The following is an 18,183-nucleotide window of genomic DNA, read 5'->3' as shown; positions in this document are numbered from 1 at the left end:
GTCAAACTTCTCCATTCCAGAAGCCCCTGAGCAAATACAGAATACAGAGGAAACACCCCAAACTAGAAGTCAGGAACACTGCGTTCCAGTCCCATTAACTTTTTGGATGACCTTGTAGAAGTCATCTGTTCAATCAGGATGTATGGAATATTGAGATCACCTGAAAGTGTGTTAAAATAAGTTTATCACTAAAGTATAAATGTTTGTGAATGACTTAATTTTTATATTCTAGAACAGAGTCTAGGTCCCTCCATATACTGTGATTCATATTCACATTTTTCCAATATGTTTTCCAGAATGGGAAGAAAATGACTGGTGTTACAGCTAACACCCAGGAAATCACCCAGAACCCTGGACAAATATAAGGATCTTTCTAGTCTTTTTTTTTTTTAAAGATTTTATTTATTTATTCATGATAGTCACAGAGAGAGAGAGAGAGAGAGGCAGAGACACAGGCAGAGGGAGAAGCAGGCTCCATGCACCGGGAGCCCGACGTGGGATTCGATCCCGGGGCCCCCAGGATCGCGCCCTGGGCCAAAGGCAGGCGCTAAACCGCTGCGCCACCCAGGGATCCCGGATCTTTCTAGTCTTAATGCTATAACAAGCTGAAGTCATATGCTTTTTAAATTTGTGCCTCTCCTTTACATTCATACCTTATAATGTCCTCCCACCTTTCTGGAAAGTGTTTAAATCTTCTCCATCCTTCAAGACCTTACTACCACTAATACGACGAGTTGTTTCCAAAGCCACAACCCCCCAGCCCGCAGTGAGCTCACTCTCTCTCTCTCTCTCCCTCCCTCTCTCTCTCTCTCTCTCTCTCTCTCACACACACACACACACACACACACACACACGCACATGCACACATATACACACATACCAATCTTTAATAGTAGCTATGCCTATTCTTTGGATCTTCAAAATAGTTGTCCTAGGATTTCTTCTCTATTAACCATCTGGAACAGATTACCTTACCTAATTTACCTACTCTTGTAAGTATATACGCCCTGGAGGGCATATCTCTGTCTTATAGGCCTTGAGAGAAACTCCAGAGGGGTGGGGTAGCAAGTTCCTGACTTAGAGAATGAACCTGGCTGCCAAAGTATGGCTTAAAGTCAGCAGGAGTATCATTGTTATCACCATCATTATCATTGTCATTATCATCATTCCTGTGTAAGGCACAGTTTAAAATGTATTTTTACATCCATTATCTCATGTAATCAGAGGATCAAAGCTGGAAAGGCCATAGATTATTCTAGTCCAATGGTTCTCTTGCCTGGAAGTCTTGTTATTTTTTTTTAAATAAATTTATTTTTTATTGGTGTTCAATTTGCCAACATATAGAATAACACCCAGTGCTCATCCCACCAAGTGCCCCCCTCAGTGCCCGTCACCCAGTCACCTCTACCCCCTGCCCACCTCCCCTTCCACCACCCCTAGTTCGTTTCCCAGAGTTAGGAGTCTTTATGTTCTGTCTCCCTTTCTGATATTTCCCACTCATTTTTCTCCTTTCCCCTTTATTCCCTTTCACTATTTTTTATATTCCCCAAATGAATGAGACCATATAATGTTTGTCCTTCTCCGATTGACTTATTTCACTCAGCATAATACCCTCCAGTTCCATCCACGTCGAAGCAAATGGTGGGTATTTGTCGTTTCTAATGGCTGAGTAATATTCCATTGTATACATAAACCACATCTTCTTTATCCATTCATCTTTTGATGGACACTGAGGCTCCTTCCACAGTTTGGCTATTGTGGCCATTGCTGCTATAAACATCGGGGTGCAGGTGTCCTGGAAGTGTTGTTAAAACATGCATTTCTGAGCCCCAATTCCAGAGTATCTGATTAACTATGTCTGGGATGAAGCTTTAAAAATGGAATTTCTAAAAAAAAAAAAAATGGAATTTCTAAAAAATTTCCCAAGTGATATTCCTGCTCTAGTCTGGGGATAATCACTGATCTGATCCAATGCTACCACTTTACAAATGATAGCAGAAGAGACTTATCCAAGGTTACCTCACAAGTCAGTAACCAAGCTGTGGCTCCTGACTCCTAAGCCATAACTCCTTACAACCACAGCTATACCTTCTATCCTTCTTTTCTCATTCCCAAGGGAGCAGTGAAGATGAATTAAATGCTGTCTGGAAAAGCCCTTTGGATTCTGCAAAGCTAAGATTCTCATAACCAGGTAGCAATGTAATTGCTCTGCAGAGACATCTGATTCCAATTAGGTCTCTCCTCCTCTCTGCCTGGACTCATGTTTGAATGATCCCCTTTGCCCCCCACCCCAGCTGTGTCTGCAACAAATAGCCACACTTTCTAGGCCAGAGCCTCCTTGGGCTACTGTTACTAGCTGTGCCTTCTCTGAGGCTGTGTGCACACAGAATGGGCCAGCTGAGCCATGGGGACTGTGAAAGAGGGGAGCTGGTTTGCTTCAAGCAGCGTTCTGAATAAGCTTAAGGCTCACGTTCCACCATGATTTATACCTTCTACCACCCTCCCTAGGCCCAGTTAAGGGCATTCTGTATATTGCAGGCTGTACATAGGTCCTAGGAGGAGGGGGAGGAAGAGAAGGAGGAGCAGGAAGGAAGAGGACAGAGGGACAAGGAGGGAGAGGGAGGAAGAAGAGAAGGCAGAGACCATAGTGACCACAACACCTAAAATACTATCTGACCCTTTACAGAAAAACGTTGCTGACCTCTGAACTTTATATGATACTAAGGGAAACTCAAACTACAGGATGTCAGAATTGAAAGGGCCTTGATAGCTCAGTTAGTTGAGGATCAGTCTGTATTTCTTGTTATTCCTGGATCCTAGAAGTAGCTCAAGGTATGTTCTGAGATGACTAGAGCCTCTAGCCCCTATCCAACCTGCTTTTTCAATCAGAGAAGCTAAAATATCATTTTTTTCCATTTTTTAGAGAAACAGAGTACATACAAGTGGGGAGGGAGGGGCAGAGGGAGAGGGAGAAAGAGAATCTCAAGCAGACTCCATGCTGAGCATGGAGCCCAAGGCAGGGGGTGGAGTGGGGGGGGGGCCTCAATCCCACAACACTGAGATCATGACCTGAGCTAAAATCAAGAGTTGAATGCATAACCAACTGAGCCATCCAGGCATCCCTACACTGATTTCATTTTTAAAATGAGATTCTCTTCTTTTAAAAATATTGAAAATCACTGGCATAAACCAAAGTCCCTCATTTTACACATGTGAAAACAGAACCAGAGAAGGAAAGGGTCATATTCAAAGGGACATATTCACATAACAACTCAGAGCCAGAGCCAGAAGAGAAACCTAGGTGTGCTTGATTCCCCAGGTCAATAATCTTTACACATCAACATCCCACAAATAAAGCAGAACATAACTATAACCTTGGCAATTATCATTTACATAGGATTTGTCACTTTACAAAATGCCTTCACATGCTTGTCACTCCAACAGATAACATTTTAGCAGGACTTTGTTGATTCCATTAGTAGAAGTGATAAACCATTCTAGAATATCACATCATCCCTTTCAACTCTCTCATTATACAGGTGAGAAAACCGAGGTCCAGAACATGTGGATGACTTACCTCAGGCATACAATGAATGAGTGGACTCACTTTTTCTACTGCAACACACTTAGCAACCCAATTATACCAATCTGGGTAAAAGAACAAAGCTGCCTCCTCCCAGGAGATGAGTTTCCACAGCTTCCCAGCTCATTAATAAACTGTGGCCTGAGAACTTTCATGGAACCTCTTTTCTCCTTGCACCTAGTCCCTAAATCATCTCAATTCTGATGTCTTAAAATGGTATCTGTTTGCTGACAACTCTCAAATTATATCTCCAGCCAAAAGTGTTTCTCAAATTCCAGACTTAGATATCCAATTGCCTATTCAACATATCCACTTCAGAATAAACCTCTGAGAATCAACTTGTCCAGAACTAAACTCATCTCCCCCATCTTCCAAAAAGAGCACCTGCCCCACCCACAGTGAAGAAGTACCAATGGCTTAGAGACCACTTGAACCAACCCAAAGAATAAAAGGCATTAGAAAGTATAGTTATGAATGAGACACTGACTGTATGGTATAAGCCATGTTTGTGAAGAGGAAGAAGCTGGACTTTAACTCTTTTTTTCCCACAAGAGCATTCTGGGAGTACACAAAAACAATCTCAAACAGCATGAAATTCAAAGCAAAAGCAAATGCAAAAGTGGTTTGTGAGATGTTTTGCTCCTTTGAAAGTTACTATGAGAGGTAGTGGGAAAATGGAGGTAAGGTAACTCAGAGATTGATTATCTCTGTTTATGACTAGAAGAGGGTGGGCTAGTCATATGGAGGTAAAAGGAAAGACAGTGTGAACAAGAAGCAATTAGAAGGAAGTAAAGTGGGAGATAACTATACCCTGAACCCCTCTACCTCTTGAGGCTCAGGCCCAAAGAAATCTCCAAAATTCCCAAATGTGGTCTAAGGAGACAACTGTATCTTCCCCTGCTCTCAAAGCTCTGAACTTCCTGTCTTCATACTGGCCAGCTGCAAATACCCTTGCTCATGATGCAACTGAACTCTATTTGTAACAGACTCCTGCTGAACTCTTAGACTTTTTAGCACTGCCCTGTACAGGACATAACTAGCTCAATTAGGCAGTAAGTACTGGACTTTAAGTCAGAAGATGTGGGTTTGAGGCCCAGATCCTCACTAACCATCTATGAGAACTTACCCAACTCCAAACTTGGGCTTTGGTTATATCATTAAAAATAAAAGGACTACACTCAAAGAAATAGATTTTTATCCAAGCCTGTAGAAAGCCTCCAGGGTATTAGTTCCCACTATATTTTTATACTACTTTTAGTTAACCCCGTTCAGATCTCTGTATTCCACTCCAGCAAATATACAAAAAAGTGAAGCTCCTGTACAAACTACTAGCTGTGTGCCCCCTCTCAATAAGGTTTAGATATAGAAACTTATTAGTTAACCCTCACCCATTTCTAGATGGGGATACAAGAAACTAAGGGCCAACAAAGAAATGTAATTTTTCTAAAGTCACATAGGGAGTTAGTGGCAACCAACAGTGCTGCCCAGACTTGAAAGGGAACCTCTGTGAGTGAAGGGTGGTTGATGGGAGCTCTCATAAGAAAAGATCAAAGGGGCAACTGGGACATGATAAGGCCATGAAGTAACCTGGAATTAGCCCTGCAATGGCACTTCAGGAATCCTTCTACCTCCAGTTCTACCTCTGCCACTAACTAGCTGTGTGCTTGTGGGTGGGTCCTTTCAACCTTTTAGATTTCAGATTCCTTATCAGTAAAATAAATGAGTTGGAGTAGACATTCTCTAAAGATCTATGTCCCACTGTTGATACTCTGAGATATTCTGAGCTGAACTCCTTTCTTTGATTTTGAGCTCCTGATGTGATTATTCCCAAGGAAACTTATAGCAGGATATGAAGATAATAAGGCCCTGATATATAGCCACCTGGAGGTGTCTCTAGGTATCATCTTCTCCTTATCACATATTTTCCTGGTGGTCTTATTCTGAACCTTAAAGATTCAGCTTTAAGCATCAGCTCATCTGCAAGGTCTTCTCTGACCCCCCCCCAAAGCAAAACTAATAAAAGCTCCTTTGGGGCCATTACTATGCTTTGTATAAATGCCTCCATTAGAGCATTGATCTTTCTAAGGTAACCTTTCATTTATGAAATTAATGAAATGGCTATAAATATGGTAAAGAATAAATTTGAGGGAATAGGAGGTCAAAGCTGGAGTTGTGTTAGAGGATTTAAAAGCTAAGCAGAGGCCTGAGCCAGATGAGGGTACAATGGTGAGCCAGTAGTGAGAGTAATTTTGTGCAAGGCACATGATGAAATAGGTATCCATTAAGGTGAGAATAAAAGTTTAGAAGTGGGAATGATCCTGGAGTCCAAGTGTCTGCCTGTATGCTGAGGGGGTTGGAAAATAATGAGAATCCAAGCCTGACTTTTTGTGGCCCACACTAAACTACTGGCCAATTTCATGATGCAAAGATCTCTTTCTTTTATGCTAGATGGACCCAAGTAAAGTCCTCTAAACCATGGCAAGTGGCTTTTAAAAAGGATTTTATTTATTTATTCATGAGAGGCACAGAAAGAGAGAGAGAGAGAGAGAGAGAGAAACACAGGCAGAGGGAGAAGCAGGCTTCCTGCAGGGAGCCTGATGCAGGACTTGATCCTGGGACCCTGGATCACACCCTGAGCTGAAGGCAGACGTTCAACCACTGAACCACCCAGGCATCCCTTGTGACAAGTGGTTTTTAAAGGGTCTCAAAACATCTTCATATAGGAGCATGAAGACCAGGCTGGACAAGGAAATTGGGGGTAGGGATAGGACTAGTATCATATGACAGTGGGGTCTATATCCCATTTTGCTTTGGGACCTTTTAGGAGGTAAGAAGGAATGAGAGCAGATGGGTCCAAGCCTCAACCCACATTATGCTGTGATCTACCTTAGGAGTCAGATGGCCCTTACATATACACATACCCCTGGCAGCCCATATAGCTTTCACACAGCAGGGGAAAACCAACCTTACCAGCAGCCTGTGCAAGGTCAAGCAGCTGAGAAGCCCCTGAAGAGAAGATTCAGAAAGTACAAGAGGATTCAGGGAATGCCCAGGCACAGTGACCAGAAAAAGTTTTGGACTCCTGCTTCAGGTGGGCTTGACCTAGTACTGCCAAACAAGGCAGAAAAAGGCCTAGTTTGGTTTTGGCCTGACTTCAGAGGGGGCAATAAGTGCCCACAAACAGCCTGCTATGGAAAAAAACTTTTCCCTCTGGAAAACCATGGCCTTTAGCACATTCCCCAGAATGACATCAACCAGGAAACAGTGCCAAAAATGTGACTTTCACGTTTCTGAAGCAACAGACAATTTCCTCTCCCTACTTGCCTTTTTTTCTTATATGTATAAATAAGGGAACCAGTCAATCGTTCAAAAAATATGAACATCTTAAGCACTTCCAGGCTTTGCAAGTAGTAATTATTATTAGAAGCAAGTGACCATGCTGCTTAGAAATGTTATTTCACGTATCCCTTTTCTAGTTCCTTACAGGAGATTTATATATGCAGCCATGCTGAACTGAAATAATAAAAGTTGACACAATGACCACACCAAAATGGATTTTTTCCCTATTTGATTTATTTCACCAACCTTGCACATGAATGTTCCATTTGGTCTGCCCAAAGACTCTTAAGCCTGAGGGCAAGGGACTGGAGGTCATCCAGCCCATGGTGGCTGAGAACAGAATCAACCAAGGCAAGGGAAGGAGGACAGAAACATCAGGGAAGCCCAGTTTTCTGATAGCCCACTTTTGTTCAGACTTACCCAGAGGTCGTCCTAAAGTCTAACAATGAGAGAAAAGCAATCAATATTCATTGTTCAGTATTTTCCACAACCTCTATTCCCTCATTCTCTTTACTCAATCTGCCTTTCTTTTTGAGCCATAGCACTTATCTGAACTCTGGAAATGATGTATGACTTACTCCTTCAATAACTGGACTGTTCTCTTTGTTTCCTCTCCACCAACCACTTGCCTCAACAGCCTTCCTAGTATAATGGGGCCTTAGAGACCCCACTCAGCTGCATAGCTCATGGGCAACAGCCCTTCACTGTGAGCTTTATAGCTGGAGCAATAAAGAGAACTAAAGTCCAAAAATGTTTCTACCCACTCAGGTGAGGAGGGTTTTCTGATTTACCTAGAATAGAATAGGCTACTTATTGGTCCATACCTTATGTGAATAGCCTTCTATGCTGCTAAAATGATTTTGCCCTCCAGCTGCTAGTTATGTTTAGTTATCTAGCTGAGGGACAGCTTCCTCATTCCAGGAGGTGGCAACATAGATGCCAAAATAGAAGTCTCTATGGTAGAAGATTGAAGTGAACAGTCAGAAAGCCAAGAAATGCCAGCTAAGTGCTTACTTAAATGATTTATTCAAAGCCAAAAACGTGAAATTAAGCTGGGGCCAGTTCTTCAGAGTCCTGGGATTCAAGAGACAACCTACAAGACAATATATTTTCTACAGAACTTTGATGAGGATATTATCCATGTTAAAGAAGTATAAGGTGATCTTTCCAAAATTATATGAGAAATGTTGCAAGTCCTTGGGCCTTACTGGCATACTATCTCTAATATGTGTTGACTTTGTCTGGAGCCCATCAAAATAACCCATGGGGAAATAGCAGGTACAAAACCCTCAAATATGCCCTGATCCAATTTGCATTTTACAGATTTAGTTAAGGGTTGGAATTGTCATGAGTGTTCTGGGCTTAGTTCCTTAGAATAAATCAAGCAGTATATATCAAAGATTAAGTGCATGAATTTCATAGTCACAAACCTGGGCACAAGCTTCTTCAATGTATGACACAGTATAAGGTGCTTAACCTCTCTCTATACCCAAGTTTCCTAATTTGTATTATGGAAATAATGGTTTACCAACTTAATAAATTTGTTGTAAGGGTTAATAAAACTACACACACACACACACACACACATACACACACACACACATTTCATGCAGTGTTTGGCACATGGTAAGCAACCAGTAAATGGTAACTATAATTATCATCTAGATGATTATCTCTTTATTAGATCATAAAATATATAGTTTAAGTCACAGACACATATGTAGAACATTATAGATACCAGATGTCATGAATCTATGTCCACAGTGGCTGTATCTGATTTAGCATGCTATCTTACAAGCCTGCAAACAACACTGCTACCCCCAAAGAACCAGGTTTGTAAAACTAGAAGTAGTAAAAAATGGGTCAAGCAAGTCAAAGACACAGATTACACTGCACATCTAGTAGTCATTATAGAGCAGAACTTCCCTATTCTTAGGATGAAAATTGCAGTTGCCTAGGTAATGGAAGTAGAAGAATAAAAGGAAACTTAGCAAAGGATAAATGCAAAGAAGTGCTAACAGATTTGGCCATGGTCTCTCTTTTTTTCCATCCTATGTTGTGCCTTTTATTCCTATGGTTTATTCATTCCATACTGAAAGCCGGTATCTCCCACTTTCTTTCACCCATTTTCCCCAGGCACCCACCAGCCTCCCTTCTGGCATCCATCAATTTTTCTCTTTCATAGATCTGATTCCGCTTCCTGTTTATTCATTTGTGTGGGTTTTTTTAGATTCCACTTATGAGTAAAATCATATGGTATTTGTCTTTCTCAGTCTGACTTATTTCACTTAGCATAATACCTTCTAGGTCCATCTACGTGTGTCAGATAGCATGATCTCAACCTGTTTTGTTGCTGACTACCATATCTTCTTTATCCATTCATCTATTTTTAAATGAGTGCTTTTGCTTTCTTTGAGTGAATATCCAATAGTGGAATTATCAGATCATATGGTAGTTTTATTTTAATTTTTTGAGGAACCTTCATATTGTTTTCCACAGTCATTGTATCAATGGACATTTCCACCAACCGTATATGAGGGTTCCTTTTTCTCCACTTCCTCACCAACACCTGTTATTTCTTCTTCTTTTTACTTTAGCCATTCTAACAGTTGTAAAGTAATATTTCCTTATGGTTTTGATTTGCATTTCCCTGATGATTAGTGATCTTGAACATCTTTTCATGTCTGTTGGTTATCTGTATATCTTCTTGGGGAAAATATTCAGGTACTCTGCCCATTTTCTAATCAAATTGTTTTGTTGAGTTGTATAAGTTCTTTATATATTTTTATAATAATTCCTTTTTAGATATACCATTTGAAAATATCTTCACTCATTTGGTAGGTTTCCTTTTTGTTTTGTTGATGGTTCCTTTGCTGCACAGAACTTTTGTATTTTGATGTATTCCCAGTAGTTTATTTTTGCTTTTGTTCCCCTTGTCTGAGAAGATATATCTAGAATTTTTTTATTTTTTTACTTTAAATTCAATTTGCCAACATATAGTATAATACCCAGTGTTCATCCCATCAAGTGCCCTCCTCCATGCCTATCACTCAGTTACCCCACCCCCCAACCACCTCCCCTTCCACAACCCTTTGTTTGTTTCCCAGAGTTAGTAGTTTTTCATGGTTTTTCTCCCTCCTTAATTTTTCCCACTCAGTTCCCCTCCTTTTCCTTATAATCCCTTTTACTATTTCTTATATTCCATGTATGAGTGAAACCATATGATGATTGCCCTTCTCTGATTGATTTATCTCACTCAGCATAATACCCTCCAGTTCCATTCATGTCAAAACAAATGGTGGGTATTCGTCTCTTCTAATAGCTGAGTAATATTCCATTGTATGTATATACCACATCTTCTTCATCCATTCATCTGTTGAAGGGCATCGTGGCTTCTTCCACAGTTTGGTTATTGTGGACATTGCTGCTATGAACATTGGGGTGCAGGTGTCCCAGTGTTTAACTACATCAGTATCTTTGAGGTAAGAAAAATTTTACTACTGCTGATGTCAGAGAAATTACTGCTTATGTTCTCTTCCAGGACTTTTATGTTTTCAAGTCTCACATTGAGGTTTTTAATCCATTTTGAGTTTATGTTTGTATATAGTGTTAGAAAGTGGTCCAGTTTCATTCTTTTGCATGTAGATGACCAGTTTTCCCAACACCATTTGTTAAAGAAACTACCTTTTGGGGATCCCTGGGTGGCGCAGCGGTTTGGCGCCTGCCTTTGGCCCAGGGCGCGATCCTGGAGACCCGGGATCGAATCCCACGTCGGGCTCCCGGTGCATGGAGCCTGTTTCTCTCTCTACCTGTGTCTCTGCCTCTCTCTCTCTGTGTGTGACTATCATAAGTAAATAAAAAATAAAAAAAAAAAGAAACTACCTTTTCCCATTGCATATGCTTGCCTCCTTTTTTGGAGATTAACCATATAATTGTGCATTTATTTCTAGGCTTTCTGCTCTGTTTCACTGTTATATGTGTCTATTTTTGTGCTAGTATCATACTGTTTTGATTATTACAGATTTGGAGTATATCTTAAAATATAGAATTGTGATACCTCCACATATTTGTTTTTCTTCTTCAAGATTGATTTGGCTATTTGAGGTCTTTTAGTTCCATCAAATTTTAATATTTGTTCTAGTTTTGTGAAAAATGCTGTTGGCATTTTGGCGGGGATTTCTTTTTCTATTTTTTTTTCATCCAACAAGAAGCCATAACTTTATTAATGATAGAAATAGTACAAATTTCAAACCAAGCTTCAGTTATTCTTTTGAAACATGAGAAGACAGTTCTCATTTTCATATGGTTACATTGTTAATTCCATAATAGCATTTCTAATATCATTACTGCTGTTCTTCAGGGCTTGGGCTGCCTTTGCTCTTGACACATTTGCTTGTGACATGACCAATTCTATGTCCTTAACCTCTTCATCTGTTTCATCAACCTCTTCTTCTTAATTTTCCTCTTGTACAGTTGGAGTCTGTGTGTTTATTGAATGTTTGAGACAGCTTCACATTGAACTTTGAATTTCTCAGCAGCCGCTAGTTGTGTCTGCTGAGATGAATCCTCCATCTTGGCTTCTCAAAAAAAAAAAAAAAAACTATGTAGGTATCAGAAGCAGGGCTATTGTAGACATCTGGTTTTGTGATGACAAAGAGAATGTTCTTATATTTCTAGATAGTGACTCTCATAACCTGTTGAAGACTGAGTTTGAACATAGCTTTCCATGCCTTCTTTTCATTCCGGCTCTGTTTTGCTTTTCTGACTGGTTCTTCATCAATTTCAGCTGCTGCTGCCACCTGGGCTTGTTGTGTGGTCGTCTGTGTGGAATCCTGTTCCTTGAGCTCTGGTACTGATTTATACCTGTCATATTCTGTTCCAGACCCTGTCTCAGCCTGGAGCTGTGGTAACTCTTACTCTGTAGCAGGGATGGTTTTTATGGCTTCACCATACATTTTGTGCAAGGAAGGAAGAATGAAGATGGCAGAGAAAGAGAGTAAGCCAATAGGGATTTCATTGAATGTGTAGATTGCTTTGGGTATATTTTAACAATATTAATTCTTCTAATCCATAAACATGGAATATCTTTCCATTTGTTTGTGTCATCTTCAATTTGTTTCATTAGTGTTTTATAGATTTCAGAGTACAGGTCTTTCACATTTTTAGTTGCTTATTTCTAGGTATTTTATTCTTTTGGAGGCAATTGTAAACAAAGTTGTTTTCTTAATTTTTCTTTCTGCTACTTTGTTATTAGTGTATAGAAACACTGTGTATTTTGGGGTATTCATTTTGTATCTTGCAACTTTACTGAATTCATTTATTACTTCTAGTAATTTTTTGGTGGAGTCCAGGATTTTCTGTATATAATATGTCATCTGCAAATAGTGACAATTTAGCTTCTTCTTTAACAATATAGGTGCCTCTTATTTCTTTTTCTTGTATGATTTCTGTGGCTAAGACTTTCAGTACTATGTTGAGTAAAACCTACTGGAGTGGACATCTTTGTCTTGTTCCTGATATTAGAGGGAATACTCTCAGTTTTTCATCATTAAGTACTAATCTTAGGGCTGAAAATATCCCTAATCTGGGAAAAGGAACAGACATCCAAATACGGAACACACAGAGTCCACAACAAGATTAGACCAAAGCAGTCTACACCAAGACATAAAAATAAAATGGCAAAAAAGTAGTGATAGAGAATTCTGAAAGCAGGAAGAAAAAGTAAACAGTTACATACAAGGGAAACCACATAACACAATTGGCTGACTTTTTTAGCAGAAACTTTGCAGGCCACAATAGAATGACATGATATATTTAAAGTGCTGAAAGAAAGAAGTCAGCAACCAAGAATACTCTATCCAGCAAGGCTATCTCATTCAGAATAGAAGGAGAAGTAAAGAGTTACCCTGACAAACAAAAGTTACAGGAGTTTGTCAGCACTAAACCAGCCTTTCAAGAAATGGTAAAGAAAATTCTTTGAGTGGAAAAAAAGGCCAAAATCAGAAGTAAGAAAATTAGGAAAGGAAAAAATTTCAGTTAAATAGAAACATAATAAAAGTAGTCGATTAATTACTTATGAAATCATACAGAGGTTAATGCACAAAAGCAGTAAAAGCTATATTATCTATAATAATCAGTCAAGGGATTCACAAAATAAAAGGATGTAAATATGACATCATATACATAAAATGTGAGAGAAAGAGTAAAAATTTAATGTTTTCATAATGTGTTCAAACATAAACAACCAACAACATAGACAATTGTATGCATAGGATGTTGTACACCAACCTAATGACAACAACAAATAAAAAGCCTATAATGTATATGGAAAAATAGAAAGAGAGGAATTCAACCATATCACTAAAGAATATGATAACACCACAGGAGAAAGAGCAAGAAAAAAAGGAACAGAGAACTACAAAACAACCAAAAAACAAGTAACAAATGTCAATAACTAGATATCTATCAAGAATTACTTTGATTAGGGATCGCTGGGTGGTTCAATGGTTTAGAGCCTGCCTTTGGCCCAGGGCGTGATCCTGGAGTCCCGGGATCGAGTCCCACGTTGGGCTTCATGCATGGAGCCGGCTTCTCCCTCTGCCTGTGTCTCTGCCTCTCTCTCTGTGTGTGTCTCTTGTGAATAAATAAATAAAATCTTTAAAAAAATAATTACTTTGAATGTAAATGAACTGAATGCTCCAATCAAAAGATATGGGATGACTGACTGCACAAAAATAACACATGCCATATGATCTCACTCATATGTGGAATGTAAGAAACAAAATAAACAAGCATAGGGGAAAAAAGAGAAAGGAAAACAAAGAAACAGAGGTTTAATTATAGAAAACAAATGGATTGATGGCTACCAGAGGAGAGGTCAGTGGGGACATGGGTTAATAGGTGATTGACATTAAGGAATACACTTGTGATGAGCACAGGGTGATGTATGAAATTGTTGAATCACTATATAATATATATGAAACTAACATTATACTGTATGTTAACTAACTGGAATTTAAATAAAAAACATTGTTAAATAAATAATACACATTTATATGCTATGTACAAAAGACTCAGTTTAGACCTAAAGAAAAATGCAGATTGAAAGTGAAGGGGTAGAAAAACATTTATCATACAAATGGAAGTGAAAGAAAGCTAGGATAGCAATACTGATATCAAACAAAATGAACATTAAAACAAAGACTGTGGGCAGCCCCGGTGGCCCAGCAGTTTGGCACCACCTTTGGCCCAGGGTGTGATCCTGGAGACCTGGGATCAAGTCCCATGTCAGGCTCCCTGCATGAAGCCTGCTTCTCCCTCTGCCTGTGTCTCTTCCTCCCTCTCTCTGTCTCTCATGAATAAATAAATAAAATATTATAAATAAATAAATAAATAAATAAATCAAAGACTGTAACAAGAGACAAGAAGGACACTATATAATCATAAAGGGAACAATCCAATAATACATACCAACAATAAGTATTTATGTACCCAATATGGGAGTATCCAAATATATAAAATAGTTTATAACAAACATAAAGCAATTAAGTGATAATAATACAATAATAGTAGGTGACTTTAACACTCAACTTACAACAACTGACAGATAATCTAAACAGAACATCATTAAAGCAACAATGGCTTTGAATAACATGTTGGAAGATAGATTTAACAGATATATTCAGAACATTCTATCCAAAAACAACAGAATATACATTCTTTTCAAGTGCACATGAAGCATTCTCCAAAATAGATCATATGGTAGGCAAAAAAAATGAAACCCATCAAATTCAAAGAGATTGAAATAATATTCATCTTTTTAAACCACAACAATATGAAACTAGAAATCAACCACAAAAAAAAATCTAAAAGGTCACAAATACATGGTGACTAAATAACACGTGACTAAACAATGAATGGGTCAGTCAAGAAATTAAGAGGAAACAAAAAATATATGAAGAGAGAGGTAAGATGGTGGAGGAGTAGGGCACCCCTAAGCTTGCCTCCTCCTTTGAACACAGCTAGATAAATATGAACTCATTCTGAACATCCAAAAAACTGAACATAAGTCTTATAGAACAAAGCTTCACATCTACAAACTGGAAAAAAGACCCAAGGAAGCAGGCCAAAACACCTTCCTTTATTTATCTTACTTTATTTTTAATTTATTTTATTTTTATTTTTATTTTGCACCAAAATGAAAACATGTAAGAAATCAGCAGAAAATAAAGAACAGGAAGAAATGTTGGGCAGAAGATTTAATACATACAGATATAAGTAAGATATCAGGACTAGAATTTAAAACAATAATTATAAGGATACTAACGGGGCCTGAAAAAGGTATAGAAGACAGTAGAGAATACCTTACTGCAGAGATAGAGAAATTAAAATCTAGTCAGACCAGAATTTAAAATGCTGTAACACAGATGCAAACCCAAATGGAGCCATAAATACAGGGATGGAAAAAGACAAAGGATGAATCAGTGATGTACAAGATAAAATTATGGAAAATAATGAAGCTAAAAAGAAGAGGGAAACAAAGCTAATGAATAATGAAGGTAGACTTAGGGAAACTAGTGACTTATTAAAGTGGAGTAACACTTGCATCATAGGAGTCCCAGAAGAGGAAGACAAAGTAAAGGGACCAAAAGTTTTATTTGAGCAGATTATAACTGAAAATTTCCCCAGTCTAGGGAAGGAAACAGATATCAAAATCTAAGATGCATAGAGAATTCCCATTAAATTCAACAAAAGCCAATCATCACCAAGACATACCACAGTCAAATTAATAAAATACACAGAAAAGGAAAGAATCCTGAAAGCAACAACAACAAAAAAAGTCCTTAACCTAGAAGAGAAGACAGATGAGGTTCATAGCACACCTGTCCACAGAAACATAGCAGGTCAGAAGAAAGTAACAGGATATATTCAATGTGCTGAATGGGACAAAAATATTCACCCAAGAATACTTCATCCAGCAAGGCTGTCATTCAGAATAGAGGGAGAGATAGTTTCCCAAACAAAAACTAAAGAAATTCATGACCACTAAACCAGTCCTGAAAGGAATATTAAAGGAGACTCTATGAAAGGTCAAATGTAGCCATACTTATAAGAGACAAACTAGATTTTAAACCAAAGACTGTACAAGAGATGAAGAAGGGCATTATAGCATAATTAAGGGGTTTATCCATCAAGAAGATCTAACAATTGTACATATTTATGCCTCCAACAAGAGATCACCAAAATATATAAAACAATAAATAACAAACATAAAGAAAATCATTAATAACAATACAATAATAGTAAGATACTTTAACACCCCACTTACAGCAGTGAGCAGATCACCTAAGCAGAAAATCAACAAAGAAACAATGGCTTTGAAGGACACGCTGGACCAGATGAACTTAACAGATATATTCAGAACACTTCATCCTCAAGCAGCAGAATACATATTCTTTTCCAGAGTACATTTAACATTATCCACAATAGATAACATTCTGGGTCACAAATCAGCCCTCAAGGAGACAAACCATGAGAGACTCCTAACTCTGGGAAACAAACAAACGGTTGCAGAAGAGGAGGTGGGTGGGGGGTTGGGATAACTGGGTGACAGGCACTGAGGAGGGCACTTGATGGGATGAGCACTGAGTGTTATACTGTATGTTGGAAAATCGAACTTCAAGAAAAACAAATTAAAAAAAAATAAATCAGCCCTCAAAAAGTACAAAAAGATTGAGATCATATGATGTATATTTTCAGACTTTAACCCCCCGCACACACACACAGCAATGGAAAGAGATCATCTAAGCAGAAGATCAACAAGGACAAAAGGGCTTTGAATGACACACTGGACCACATGGACTTAAAAGATATATTCAGAAGATTTCATCCTCAAAGCAGCAAAATACACATTCTTTTCAAGTGCACATGGAACATTCTCCAGAATAGATCACGTACTGGGTCACAAATCAGGGCTCAAGAAGTACAAAAAGATCAAGATCATACCATACATATTTTCAGACCACAACACTATGAAAATTGAATTCAACCACAAGAAAAAAAATGTGGAAGCTTAAAGGAGTTTAAAGAACATGCTATTGAGAGGAATCTCACAGAGGAAGACATAGACATGGCCAACAAGCACATGAGAAAATGCTCCGCATCACTGGCCATCAGGGAAATACAAATCAAAACCACACCAGTGAGAATGGGGAAAATTAACAAGGCAGGAAACAACAAATGTTGGAGAGGATGTGGAGAAAGGGGAACCCTCTTGCACTGTTGGTGGGAATGTGAAGTGGTGCAGCCACTCTGGAAAACTCTTTAGAGGTTCCTCAAAGAGTTAAAAATAGACCTGCCCTATGACCCAGCAATTGCACTGCTGGGGATTTACCCCAAAGATACAGGTGCAGTGAAACATCAGGACATCTGCACCCCAATGTTTATTGCAGCAATGTCCACAGTAGCCAACCTGTGGAAGGAGCCTCGGTGTCCATCGAAAAATGAATGGATAAAGAAGATGTGGTATATGTATACAATGGAATATTACTCAGCCATTAGAAATGACAAATACCCACCATTTGCTTTGACGTGGATGGAACTGGAGGGTATTAGGCTGAGTGAAGTAAGTCAATCGGAGAAGGACAAACATTATATGGTCTCATTCATTTGGGGAATATAAAAAAATAGTGAAAGGGGGTAAAGGGGAAAGGTGAGAAAATGAGTGGGAAATGTCAGAAAGGGACACAAAACATGAGAACTCCTAACTCTGGGAAACGAACAAGGGGTGGTGGAAAGGGAGGTGGGCGGGGGTTTGGGTGACTGGGTGATGGGCACTAAGGGGGGCACTTGGCGGGATGAGCACTAGGTATTATGCTATATGTTGGCAAGTTGAACTCCAGTAAAAAAATTAATTAATTAATTAATTAATTAATTAAAATACCCTCATAATATCCTTATCCTTGTAAGTTTCTAGGAATTTGTCCATTTCTTCCAGATTGACCAGTTTGTTGGCATATAATTTTCATAATATTTTCTTAAAATCATTTGTTTCTCTGTGGTGTTGGTTTTGATCTTTCCTCTTTCATTCATGATTGCATTTATTTTGTTCAATTCTCTACTCTTTTTGATAAGTCTGACTAAGGCTTTATTAATTTTATTAATTCTTTGGGAGAACCCAGCTCTTAGTTTCCTTGATTTGCTCTACTGGGGTTTTTGTTTCCATATCATTTATTTCTACTTTTATGTTTATTATTTCCCTT

General features: G+C 38.6%; 1 long non-coding RNA gene and 1 pseudogene across 2 annotated transcripts in view; one reads left to right on the top strand and one right to left on the bottom strand.

Moving 5' to 3' along the window:
• The window catches only part of LOC140627633 (uncharacterized), a 29,701-nt gene extending 25,509 nt beyond the window's left edge, over positions 1–4,192 (top strand). Inside the window, exon 4 of one of the 2 annotated variants that reach the window (XR_012026287.1) lies at positions 3,540–4,192. This is a non-coding gene — a long non-coding RNA (uncharacterized lncRNA). The remainder of the gene's footprint in view (positions 1–3,539) is intronic. The other variant, XR_012026286.1, reaches the window with a different exon arrangement.
• A 7,036-nt stretch (positions 4,193–11,228) lies between these two features.
• Positions 11,229–11,877, bottom strand: LOC140627873 (nascent polypeptide-associated complex subunit alpha pseudogene; annotated as a pseudogene).
• Positions 11,878–18,183: the final 6,306 nt, after the last annotated feature.

The sequence above is a fragment of the Canis lupus genome, chromosome X, assembly GCF_048164855.1.
Source record: "Canis lupus baileyi chromosome X, mCanLup2.hap1, whole genome shotgun sequence".
NCBI classification, from domain to species: Eukaryota; Metazoa; Chordata; class Mammalia; order Carnivora; family Canidae; genus Canis; species Canis lupus.
Note: the sequence above shows the minus strand (reverse complement) of the source record. Positions and strands in the feature narration are given on the sequence as shown.